This window comes from Mus musculus, chromosome 5, assembly GCF_000001635.26.
Source record: "Mus musculus strain C57BL/6J chromosome 5, GRCm38.p6 C57BL/6J".
In the NCBI taxonomy this organism is placed as follows: Eukaryota; Metazoa; Chordata; class Mammalia; order Rodentia; family Muridae; genus Mus; species Mus musculus.
Window position 1 is genome coordinate 9,025,951 of NC_000071.6, and position 12,858 is coordinate 9,038,808.

A 12,858-nucleotide genomic window follows, 5' to 3' on the forward strand; every position below is an offset into this window, starting at 1 on the left:
AGAATTGATAGTTCCTCTTGGAGGATTTTACCTTTGATGAGTATGAAGTGCCCCTTCTTGCCTTTTTGGATGACTTTGGGTTGGAAGTTAATTTTATTAGATATTACAATGGCTACTCCAGCTTGTTTCTTCAGACCATTTGCTTAGAAAATTTTTTTCCAGCCTTTCATTTTGAGGTAGTGTCTATCTTTTTCTCTGATATGAGTTTCCTGTGAGCAGCAAAATGTTGGGTCCTGTTTGTGTAGCCAGTCTGTTAGTCCATGTCTTTTTATTGGGGAGTTGAGTCCATTGATATTAAGAGTTATTAAGGAAAAGTAATTGTTGCTTCCTATTATTTTTGTTGTTAAAGTTGGCATTCTGTTCTTGTGGCTGTCTTCTTTTAGGTTTGTTAAGGGATTACCTTCTTGCTTTTTCTAGGACTTGGTTTCTGTCCTTGTATTGGGTTTTTTCTGTTATTATCCTTTGAAGGGCTGGATTCGTGGAAAGATAATGTGTGAATTTGGTTTTGTCGTGGAATACTTTGGTTTCTCCATCTATGGTAATGAGAATTTGTCTGGGTAGAGTAGCCTGGCTGGCGTTTGTGTTCTCTTAGTGTCTGTATAACATCTGTCCAGGCTCTTCTGGCTTTCATAGTCTCTGGTGAAAAATCTGGTGTAATTCTGATAGGCTTGCCTTTATATGTTACTTGACCTTTTCCCCTTACTGCTTTTAATATTCTATCTTTATTTAGTGCATTTGTTGTTCTGATTATTATGTGTTGGGAGGAATTTCTTTTCTGGTCCAGTCTATTTGGAGTTCTGTAGGCTTCTTGTATGTTCATGGGCATCTCTTTCTTTAGATTTGGGAAGTTTTCTTCTATAATTTTGTTGAAGATATTTGCCAGTCCTCTGAGTTGAAAATCTTCATTCTCATCCACTCCTATTATCCGTAGGTTTGGTCTTCTCATTGTGTCCTGGATTTCCTGGATGTTTTGAGTTAGGATCTTTTTGCATTTTCCATTTTCTTTGATTTTTGTGTCGATGTTCTCTATGGAATCTTCTGCACCTGAGATTCTCTCTCCCATCTCTTGTATTCTGTTGCTGATGCTTGCATCTATGGTTCCAGATTTCTTTCCTAGGGTTTCTATCTCCAGCGTTGCCTCACTTTGGGTTTTCTTTATTGTGTCTACCTCTCTTTTTAGGTCTTGGATGGTTTTATTCAATTCCATCACCTGTTTGGTTGTGTTTTCATGCAATTCTTTAAGGGATTTTTGTGCTTCCTCTTTAAGGTCTTCTACCTGTTTAGCAGTGTGCTCCTGTATTTCTTTAAGTGAGTTATTAAAGTCCTTCTTGATGTCCTCTACCATCATCATGAGATATGCTTTTAAATCCGGGTCTAGCTTTTGAGGTGTGTTAGGGTGCCCTGGACTGGGTGAAGTGGGAGTGCTGGGTTCTGATGATGGTGAGTGGTCTTTGTTTCTGTTAGTAAGATTCTTATGTTTACCTTTTGCCATCTGGTAATCTCTGTAGTTAGTTGTTATAGTTGTCTCTGTTTAGAGATTGTTCCTCTGGTGATTCTGTTACCCTCTATCAGCAGACCTGGCAGACTAGCTCTCTCCTCTGAGTCTCAGTGGTCAGAGCAGTGTCTGCAGGCAAGCTCTCCTCTTTCAGGGAAGGTGCACAGATATCTGGTGTTTGGACCTCCTCCTGGCCAAAGATGAAGGCCCAAAACAGGACCTTTCCAGAAGCTGTGTTGCTTTGGCTTGTCACAGAAGCTGTTAGCTTCTGTAGTCCACATTCTCACCTGTGCAGACTACTTTCGGTGGAGTCCTGGAACCAAGATGGCCCCCGCTGATCCTGAGGCAAACCCTCCAGGACTGGGCGGACCCCTGTCCTCTGGCCGGGAAGATGGCCCGATGTTTGGAGCCTGAAAATGGGGCTGCCTCAGAAGCTCTGTGGCTCCTGCCTGTCCCAGAAGCTGTTAGCTTCTGTAGTGCACAGTCTCACCTGTATAGACTACTTTCGGCGGAGTTCCGGAACCAAGATGGCTCTCGCCGATGCTCAACACATAAGCTTTTAAGGTACATTTCACATGCAAACCATAACAGTGAGGGTATGACTGACAACCTATCACCAAGAACTTAGAAGAGTCCCTGAGAAAGGAAAGCAAATCCATCTCCTGGATTTCCAGTGCTTTCCTACAAATACACATAAATAAATCCTCTCTAGATTTTCTCCTTCCTCCCTCTCCCCCTCCTCCCCCTCCTCCCCCTCCCCCTCCCCCTCCTCCTCCTCCTCCTCCTCCCTTTTTCTTCTTTCTTTCACTTTACCAGACACAACCTGGCTGTACAACCAGCTTTTCCACAGTACTTTCCTTTTGGCACTTTATGACATATCTCATTTGCTACTTCTCCTTGACTCCCCGTGCTTCTGAAGTTGGCTAACTGGGGCAGCCATCAGCTGTGAGTAGGCAAAACTGATACACATGTTAGCATTGGCTGTCACAAAGCAATCTTCTGTTAGCACTCCAAGCACTTTGGACTCTGCTTCAGTGTGTACAAGGGTCACTTATTTTTTTCTTTCTTTTAATACTTCTTTTCTCCATTACTTCCTTCTTCTCTTTTATTTCTTTCTTTGTGTTACATAGAAGCTATTGTATGATTAAGTAGGTAAGAGGTCATGCAAATAAGTATTTCATAAGCATTGGTCTTTGGCATGCATTACAGTGATAAGAAGGACACAATGAGGCAATTCTGAATTCTCCAGTTTTATCTTTTCATGGATAGAAGCTGGCATCCCAAAGATATTCTTTCCTGTGTTTTATGATGAAACATTCACATTAAAAAGCAATAATCAGACTATCCAAATGTATATCTTGTATAGATGGCACAGTTGACATTTTGCTTGTATAAATGTACATGTTGTAGTGTTCTGTCACTAGTTAGTTAATGCCATCTTCTGTATAAATGTTCACTTTTTTGTTGTTGTTTTTATTTGTTTTTTTGTTTGTTTGTTTTGTTTGTTTGTTTGTTTGTTTTTTTGTTTTTGAGACAGGGTTTCTCTGTATAGCCCTGGCTGGAACTCACTTTGTAGACCAGGCTAGCCTCGAACTCAGAAATCTGCCTGTCTCTGCCTCCCAAGTGCTGGATTAAAGGTGTGCGCCACCACCTCCCAGCAAATGTTCACTTTTAAATGAAATTTCAGTGTAGGGCATGCATCACTTTATGCTTTTTTATTTTTTAGAGATTTATTTACTTTTTATTTATATAAGTACACTGCAGCTGTCTTCAGACACACTAGAAGTGTGCATTGGATCCCATTACAGATGGTTGCTGGGAATTGACCTCAGGGCCTCTGGAAGAGCAGTCAGTGCTCTTAAACTGCTGAGCTTTCTCTCCAGCCCTTTATTTGTGCTTTTAAGGACCAGCATCATGCTATGCTGCCAGGCAGCAGACAAACTCCTGGGTCTAAGCAGTTTTCCTGATTCAGCTTTCTAAGCAGCTGGGACTACAAACACATGCTGTGCTCAGCTTGTCATTTTAGAAGATGCGTGCTACATGCCTGTAAGACAATGCTAAGCTAAATCAGGGCTGCCTGGGATTTTACATGTGAACAAAAAAAGTACCCAGTAAAAGATTTATTTTCTCTGGAATGTAAAGGTGTCTTAGTCAGAGTTTCTATTCCTGCACAAACATCATGACCAAGAAGCAAGTTGGGGAGGAAAGGGTTTATTCAGCTTACACTTCCGTACTGCTGTTCATCACTAAAGGAAGTCAGGACTGGAACTCAAGCAAGGTCAAAAAGCAGGAGCTGATGCAAAGGCCATGGAGGGATGTTCTTTACTGGCTTGATTCCCCTGGCTTGCTCAGCCTGCTCTATTATAGAACCAAGACTACCAGGCCAGAGATGGCACCACCCACAAGAAGAACTCCCCCTTGATGACTAATTGAGAAAATGCCTTACAGCTGGATCTTGTGGAGGCACTTCCCTAACTGAAGCTCCTTTCTCTGTGATAACTCCAGCCTGTGTCTAGTTGACACAAAACTAGCCAGTACAAAAGGTATGGAATATTCTATTCTTTACACTCTTCTGCATTTTCCAACTGCATAATTTATACATAGACATGCATGATCATGCAAATACACATTATGTACACAATACACACTTATACTATGGGTGTCAAGATAACATACAATCCTAAATCTTGCTTTGAGAAAAATTATATCCTTTCTATGGGTCTTTATTATTTTGTGTAAAAATGAAAATGGCAGGAAGGATTTGTAGTCATTCTTTCCCCCAGTAGAAGATAGATAGATAGATATAGATAGATAGATAGATATAGATCTATCTAGTATTTTTTTTTAATTTTAAAATTCCAGAACTAAAGTATGCAGTCTAGAGTGCATGTGTGTGTGTTTGTGTGTGTGTGTGTGTGTGTGTGTGTGTGTGTGTGTGTGTGTGTGAGTGTCTGTTTGTCTTTCTACTATCTTAAACCAAGTTGAAAGTGTTTGTCATTGGGAGAATATAACCAGCAGTGTCTTACACAGTAGAGTGCATATATTAGACACTCAAAGCTGATTTCATGCCTTATATCTTGAACAAGGAAGAAATTTTTTTATATAACAAGTCCAAATATATGTTAATGGTAAACATTTAACATTGTGCATTGCTGTTTCAAAATTATATCAGGATACCTTAAAATATGTTGAAAGTTATGAAATTTCACCTAAAAAATACCAATAGGAGAGAAAGAGAGAGAGAGAGAGAGAGAGAGAGAGAGAAAGAAAGAAAGAAAGAAAGAAAGAAAGAAAGAAAGAAAGAAAGAAAGAAAGACACAGATATATACACAGAGACAGACTGAGAAACCTGGAGAGAGAGATACAAAGACAGATACAAAAAGTGTAAAACATTTTTGTAGTTTCATAGTTCCTCTGAAGCTTTGCAGCCTCCCCCAGCCCTGAGTATGCTGGCTCAGACCTAGTGGCCGCTGCCACTGAGAATGGGACCACCTGGGGTGGAGCCTTTTGACCAAAGATGGCTTTATTGTTCTGTCACCTGCCACTGCTCTTCTCCAGCCCGCTGCTGAGAGGCTGAACCTGTCTTCCTCAGATATTCCTGAGACAACCTGTGGACAACCTGTGGACTTGACGACCTAATGCTAACAGCTCTGACAGACTAGTGCTAACAACTTAGCAACAAAGCATCAAGAAGCCTGGCGTGGCAAGGGATGCCCCCCTTTGGAACATTAATGTATATTCTGTGTATATTAGAAGTATGTTACATACTTTTCCTCTGAGACTTTTGATTTTATAGGGGATTACAGTTAAGGTATTGCCACGAGTCTCAGAAGAGTTTTTGAACTTCTATCATTTAAACACTGTTGAGACTGTGATAGACTATGGGGACTTTTGAAGTTTAACCAAGGACACTTTTGCATAGTGAAATAGCTACAAGCCTATGGGGGCTAGGGAATGAAATGTAGTGGTTTGAATAGGAATACCCCCCCCACACACACACACACCAAGGCTCATGTATTTGAATGCTTAGTTATCAGGGAGTAGCACTACTTGAGAAGGATTGGGAGGTTCAGCTTTGTTGGAGGAAGTGGGCTTTAATGGTTTCAATGGGGGTGGGCTTTAAGGTTTCAAAAGCCAATGCCTGGCCTAGCCTCTCCCCATCTCTGCTTGAAGATCAAGGTAGTTCTCAGCTACTTCTCCAGCACCACAACTGCTGCCACCACGCTCCCTCCCACCATGCTTCTGCCATGATGATAATGGACTAAACATCCAAAACTTTAAGTCAGCCCCAATTAAATTCTTTCATTATAAGAGTTGCTTTGGTCGTGGTGTCTCTTCACAGCAACAGAACACTGACTAAGACAGTTTCTGATCTCTCTCTCTCTCTCTCTCTCTCTCTCTCTCTCTCTCTGTCTCTCAATATTTCTGAGACAGGGTTTCTGTGTTCAACACCTCTAGCTGTCCTGGGATTCACTCTGAAGCCCAAGATGGCCTTGAACGAACAGAGATTCACCTGCCTCTGCCTCTGCCTTCCAAGTGCTGGGATTAAAGGTGTGCACCACCTTTTGTGGCTTCTTATCTCTTAAGATGAAACAAACAAGCTGGGTGATGGTGGCACTTGTCTTTAATCCTGACACTCAAAAGGCAGAAGCAGAAGGTTTTCTGAGTTCAAGGCCAGTCTGATCTTCAGAGCGAGTTCTAGGACAGCCAGGGTTACTTAATTACAGTAGCAGTACAAAAATTAATGTGACCAGTTACTTGACTAGTGATGCGTCAGGAATCAAACCTAGATGTCTCTGACTTTTGGTTTATGCTCAAACTACTTTACATAAACCTGGGAGGAATAATTGACAGTGAGATGCTATCATCAGAAGGAAGAACCACAGCTTCTGGCATGCTTGAGTCTATCCATTGCCACCTCAGAGAAGCTGGACACAGAGCCAAGTCTGGATGAATGACACGTGGCCAAGTGCTCCAGGGGACGATCACGGCATAGTGCTGAAACGTAGTCCAATCAGGGGAAATAATTCTTAATGTTCTGTAACGATTGAATTCACCCAGTTTCCATCCCTACCAGGAAATGGATCTTAGGTCCTTTCATACTACATTTAGCAGGGAGGACACAGGCCGATCATGCTCTGCTTACTTTGAGGGAAGAGATACATTTTATTCTTTTTTCTGATTTTAAAGTCATGCCTATAACAAAACAATAAGATTATAAAACTAGGGTGAGTGCTCATAACTTTTCTGTAATCTCAGATAGACTCAGCAGTAAGAGAAAAGGGCTCAGGAGTCTGACAAATTTGAATTCAAGTCCAGAATCTTCCATTTACTGGCTCTGTGGTCTGTGTAAGTCACCCAAACTTCCTTAGTTTGGTTTCAGGTTCCTCATCTATAAAACATAATGGCTTCCTTAAAAAGTAGTGAGAATTAAAGGTGACTCCAGATATAAAATAGCTAACCCAAATGTGATTGGGACTTCATGGTTTTCAAGCCAAAACAAAACTGGCTCCCTGCTTATGCTTACATTATGCTTTTAGGAGAATCTGCTCATTCGTCTGACCTTCAGGCATGGGTCTCTGAGATAATCATTCTTTTTTAATAAAGGTACATGGGAGATAAATACATGGTACATGGAACCTGACATGTCCTGGCTATCTGTACTACACCTAGGCCATTCTCAACCTTCATCATCCCCTGAAGGACCTTGTGTATTTTAATCTTTATCTTGGTTTTAATTTTTCTGATAACAGTAATAATCTTAATAATTTTAATATTACTGTTAATATCTTTTTAACAGCATTTTTAAAAATTTGTTAATTTTTTTAAAAGATTTATTTATTTATTATATGTAAGTACACTGTAGCTGTCTTCAGACACTCCAGAAGAGGGAGTCAGATCTCATTACGGGTGGTTGTGAGCCACCATGTGGTTGCTGGGATTTGAACTCCGGATCTTCGGAAGAGCAGTCGGGTGCTCTTACCTGCTGAGCCATCTCACCAGCCCTACTGTTAATATCTTGTATTGCTTACTGATTTAAATTATTTTTGAAAAGAGATACAGTAGATATTAAGTTACACGAATCACTAGACTATAAGTTATATGACATTTGAAACTCAAAAGGAAGCTGGGCGTGGTGGCACACGCCTTTAATCCCAGCACTCGGGAGGCAGAGGCAGGCGGATTTCTGAGTTCGAGGCCAGCCTGGTCTACAGAGTGAGTTCCAGGACAGCCAGGGCTACACAGAAAAACCCTGTCTCGAAAAACAAAACAAAACAAAACAAAACAAAACAAAACAAAACAAAAAAAGAAACTCAAAAGGGAAATAAACAGTAAGTGTACATTGCAACGAAACATTACCTCTTAGGTCACTTTTAGCATTACTTCTTAGGTCACTTTGGAAATCATCTTCATGTTTCCTTACTCTGCCTCTCAGTATCTACATCCCCGTTGGTCCTCCCTGAAAACTAATTCTTCACCTTCCTTACAACTGCCCGGCATCCACGAAGATGACTCAGGACTGCCTATGCAAATCAGGCTACGAGTTTCTGTTGAGAACCAGCCTGGACAGACATTGTTGGTGGCAGGTAGGGACGTTGTTACAAAGGTTAAAAGTTGCATCACTTTGCCCTAGTTTGTTGTGCCCTGACCCTCCACCTCTATCTTCACCAGGACCTAGATTCAGCCCTGTTTTTCACTCTGTGTCTTCTGTCTGGTTTGCTGGGTGCCTTTCTGATTCCCAAGGTTTCCACACACACACAGGATAGTAAATGTGATTAAAGTGAAGGGGAACCTGTAAATGGTACCACTTGTACAGAGTGTAAGCACATTCATTCAAGTCCTGAGAGAGGGGGAATGGCGAAGATGATAAGCAAGCGGTTATCATCATCATGAAATTATTACACATTGCTTCATTTAGCTTACTAGTTTTGCTTTGATTTCTTTCTTTATGGTCATGATTACATTGTCCTAAAGTCTTCATTTCCAGCAGTATTCTTTCAAGGTTTGGTCTCCAGGCTATGCTAACCTTATAAACTGAGATGGACATTACTTTCTGTTTGTCTCTTCTCTGCAAGTTAGAGTAAAACAAGGTTTGTTTGTTTTCCATTGAATATTGGCTAGAGTTCACCAGATGAGTCCCGTGATCCTGCAGCTTTCCGTCTGTGTTCTGTCCCATTAAAGATGGCTACCGGCTTGTGCAATGTTAAAACTGATTAAACTTTAACTGCTGAGGTAAGCGCGAGAAGGTGTTTAGTTTGCATAAACAGATTCACAAGAGTCACACAAGAAGGACCTTTCCCCTAGACTCCAGTGGTCACTTTCACAGCTACAGTGTGCATCAATACCAGGAAACTGATGTTGGACCCACATAAACATACAAACCTGTGTGCTCTCATCACAGCGTGAGTTTGCATAACCACAGCTACAGCCAAGGTACAGGAAGAGTGCCCCCGTGCCACTCGCTGGTACAGGCATGTCCCTTCTGCGTTTTACTGCCTACCACGCACAACTGCTGCTGATCGCTGGTCTGTTTATTATTTATATAATTCTGTCCTTTTAAAATTGTTGTATAAATTTAGGATACAAGACTCAGATGATTCAATCTGGTTCTAACCCAAAATCTTCCTTCCTGCAGTTCAGATTCCATAATCCTGGGCATGATGACAAAGGAAGGAGACAATCACTAGTCCTGTACAGCTTCCCACAGCAATGAGCAGCACTGCAAGATACCCCAAAAGGTACACAAGTGTCCCTCATAGATTTGGTGTTTCCAACGCTGTGTAATTGGACTTAAGGCCACTCAACAGGAGGGCAAATCAGGGATGGTACTAAAAACCCCATCAACTACCCAGAGCTACTGAGGCCGTGGGTCTTAGAAAAGAATCTCTTACTAAACTTGCTAGATTGACATGATTCTTTGCTGCGTTTTAAATTGTATTTTCATACCCGCAGACAAGTATAACTCTTACCCTTCAAAAAAGAAGTCTCTCTTTGACCTTTGAACTCTCAGTCCTAAGTCTTTATCAAATCCTTCCCCTCAGGGCTCAGGGAAAGAGATTAGGGGAGATTGAAAGAGCCATAGGGGATGAAGGACAGCAAGGGAACAGAGTCTTCCAGACACTCTAGGACTGAGGCACGCACGAACTCACATGTGTGGCACCATGCACAGGCTACACAGGTCTCAGCCAGATAATCCAAGGAGTAGATACAATCTCTTCTCCCTGTCCAAGATGCTATTGCCAACTGGCATCTACTTGCAAAGGGAACATTTGTTTTCTCTAATGGAGTCTCACCAGGAATACAAACCACACTTCAGGGTAGGGCCCGTGGCCAGCAATAGATGGCCCAACACAAAATAAATTCAATGGTATTTTTGGAAACTTTACCATCTCATAATGCGTTGTCTAGGATTTTCCCCCCTTTTCTTCTTTCTTACAGGTCTTTTGCTTATATGTTACAATTTCTGATATGATACAATTTATGCTTTGTAGGTTCTGTTTTGTGTCCACCCCTTGTAGTAGTATTAATTTAAAACCTTGCTATGGTTAGAAGTATTTAGTGATTTTTCTATGACCTACATCTGTGTTTCCTTTACGATTTACTGTTAATGTCTTGTTCGCCCTTTGTGGCTTCTCTTAGCAAAATGTCTGCTGTGAACCATGATCATTCCTCTTGAGACTTTGCTTTTCGATTATAGAGTCTTAAGAATTCTGTGTGTAGGGGGCTGGTGAGATGGCTCAGTGGGTAAGAGCACCCGACTGCTCTTCCGAAGGTCCAAAGTTCAAATCCCAGCAACCACATGGTGGCTCACAACCATCCGCAACAAGATCTGACTCCCTCTTCTGGAGTGTCTGAAGACAGCTACAGTGTACTTACATATATTAATAAAATAAATCTTTAAAAAAAAAAAGAATTTAAAAAAAAAAGAATTCTGTGTGTATCCTCTGTGTGGGTGGGTGTGGTCTTGCAGATGAATAGAGGGCCTGCTGTGTGCTGGGTGAACACTCCAACCCTGAGATTAGGTTCTAAGTTCTAAGCTACAGTTCTCTATTTTCTGTTTCCAGCCGCTTCTTTTTTTTTTTTAATATTTTTTATTATTATGTATTTTCCTCAATTACATTTAGAATGCTATCCCAAAAGTCCCCCATACCCTCCCCCCCACTTCCCTACCCACCCATTCCCATTTTTTGGCCCTGGCATTCCCCTGTACTGGGGCATATAAAGTTTGCGTGTCCAATGGGCCTCTTCTTAGACACAGGATTTACGATCAGTTCCGTTTGACTTATCATCTTCACTCACTTTCAGACATTATTATTCCCTTTTCGTGACACTAGGGATCACTTGCTTTATGTGTTGCAGGCAAGCTGTGCACCACTGAGCCATTTCTCCATGCTTTTTACATCGTAATAACGTCTGTGGTAGAACAGAATGTTAACATTTTGATCTGGTTCAGTTATCGGCTGTCCTTTCTGGGGATCGTATTTTAATATCTAGCTCCCGCCCCCTGATACTCAAGCTCCAGCCTCTGGGGAGTTTCTCCTTTTCATTCCTACAATTGTTATGATTTTACGACTATTTTCCATTCTGGGTTAATATTTTTAAAAGCCTAAGATTTCATCATGTTTTTGCCTGTTCTTCCTTCCCTCATTCCCTCCTTTTTCCCCACCCTCTTTCTTTCTCTTCCCTTTCATTACTCATAAACTTATCATTGTTTTGGCTTCATATATAAATATATATATCATTTTATGGATACTAGAACATGATCATATCTGTCTTCTAAAGTGCCCCCAACACTGTTATATAAACTCATCTTCTGTTGCTACAAGAAAATACCCAAAGCCAGGTATTTTAGTCATATTTTTTGAGACTGAAATTCCCAAAACCTTGGCACTCTTTGTAGGGCCCTCTTGGCTGCACCACGTCCTCACAGATGTGTCTTGGCAGCTGTGTGACATGTGATAGTGAGGCAAGTAAGCAGGGGGAAGGCCACCTGGCTCCCTTGACTGTTTCACAAGAACTACTTCCTCATGTCTGTGGGGAGAACCTGCATGACCTCCTGCTAAGCACCTCACTTGCAGGTCCCACCGCCTAGGATTAGCTGACTGCGAACCAGTCACATGCACCTTTGAGGAACACATTTGAACTGAAGTCTAGCCACTCCCCATCCCCTTCCTTACACCGCCCTTTGGTGGACAGTGTTTTTGTCATCTTGAAGAAGACCAACTAATCTGCCTTTGATGTTTCTCCTTATACTTTTGGTGCATACCTGATGCCTTATTTCCAAAAAAGTTACTTCTGCTTTTTCATGTTGATTTTATTTCCTGTGCTGAATTTATCAGATCTACTCATTTTTGTGGAATCTTCAGATCATACATGCATCAAATGTACTTTCTTTTGTTTTTATTCTCCATCAATATACACAGATCTGTTGAATAGAGGTGAGGAATGGGGTGCCCCGTGTTACCCCAGATTTATTAGATAATCCTTTCTAAGATTTTGTTTTTATTTTATTTTCTCTCTCTCTCTCTCTCTCTCTCTCTCTCTCTCTCTCTCACACACACACACACACACACACACACACATGCTTTGAGCACACTTTACAGACCCTTCTACAAGACCTCATCAAGTGGCTGATGTCTCACCTTCCTTGGGGATGGTTTTGACTGTTTTAGTTGCTTGGATGAGCTATCTTTTTTGTGATGGTTGATCTTGACTATCAGCTTGATGGAATTTAGAACCACTTAAAAGACACACTCCTGGGGATGTTTGGGAGAGAGCCTTGAGAGGATTTTAATTTTTTTTTTTTAACTGTAGTACCTTCCCCTGACCAGCCCACACTCTCCCACTCCACTTCTTTTGCTTCATGCCTCTGTTGCCATCCTCTGAACCTTTGTTCTTCCAGCAGGGAACACCCAGGGTTTCAGCATCAAAGGAACACCTATGGCAGCTGCCTTGTGAACTGAGCAGCCTCCAGAGCCTCTGACCCTGCAGGACGAAGCCACCATTGCTGGACTACCCAGTCCTGATGTGCGAACCAATCTAGTAGATTGCTTTTGAATGTAAACACATTCTATTAGTTCCCAGGCCCTAGAGGACCTTAACTCATACATTCATAATTTTAAAAAATATTTATTTTTGCATTGTGATTTTTATTGTTTTTTTTTTTAAATGCAATATTAGAATGTCAGAGTGTGGTGACTGTAAATCAAATTCTTCTTTTTCCTTGAGTTTTACTTTTTGCTTTTTGTTGTCCCAATCTGTAAAAGTTCTTTCATCTGCTGGTTTTCACCGTGTGTGTGTGTGTGTGTGTGTGTGTGTGTGTGTAGGAGTGCTCTTTGTCTGTGTGTGGCTGGTGATTGAAC

General features: G+C 41.4%; 1 long non-coding RNA gene across 3 annotated transcripts; it reads left to right on the plus strand.

Moving 5' to 3' along the window:
• Positions 1-8,795: 8,795 nt before the first annotated feature.
• Positions 8,796-12,642, plus strand: Gm40264. Of its 3 annotated transcripts, none has more exons than XR_868240.1 (3): positions 8,796-9,021; positions 9,132-9,234; positions 12,399-12,642. It is a non-coding gene; the product is annotated as a predicted gene, 40264 (long non-coding RNA). The 3 variants fall into 3 exon arrangements; XR_868241.1 differs by having other exon boundaries at positions 12,402-12,642; XR_868242.1 differs by lacking the exon at positions 12,399-12,642 and adding an exon at positions 10,194-10,272.
• The last annotated feature ends 216 nt before the right edge of the window (positions 12,643-12,858 follow it).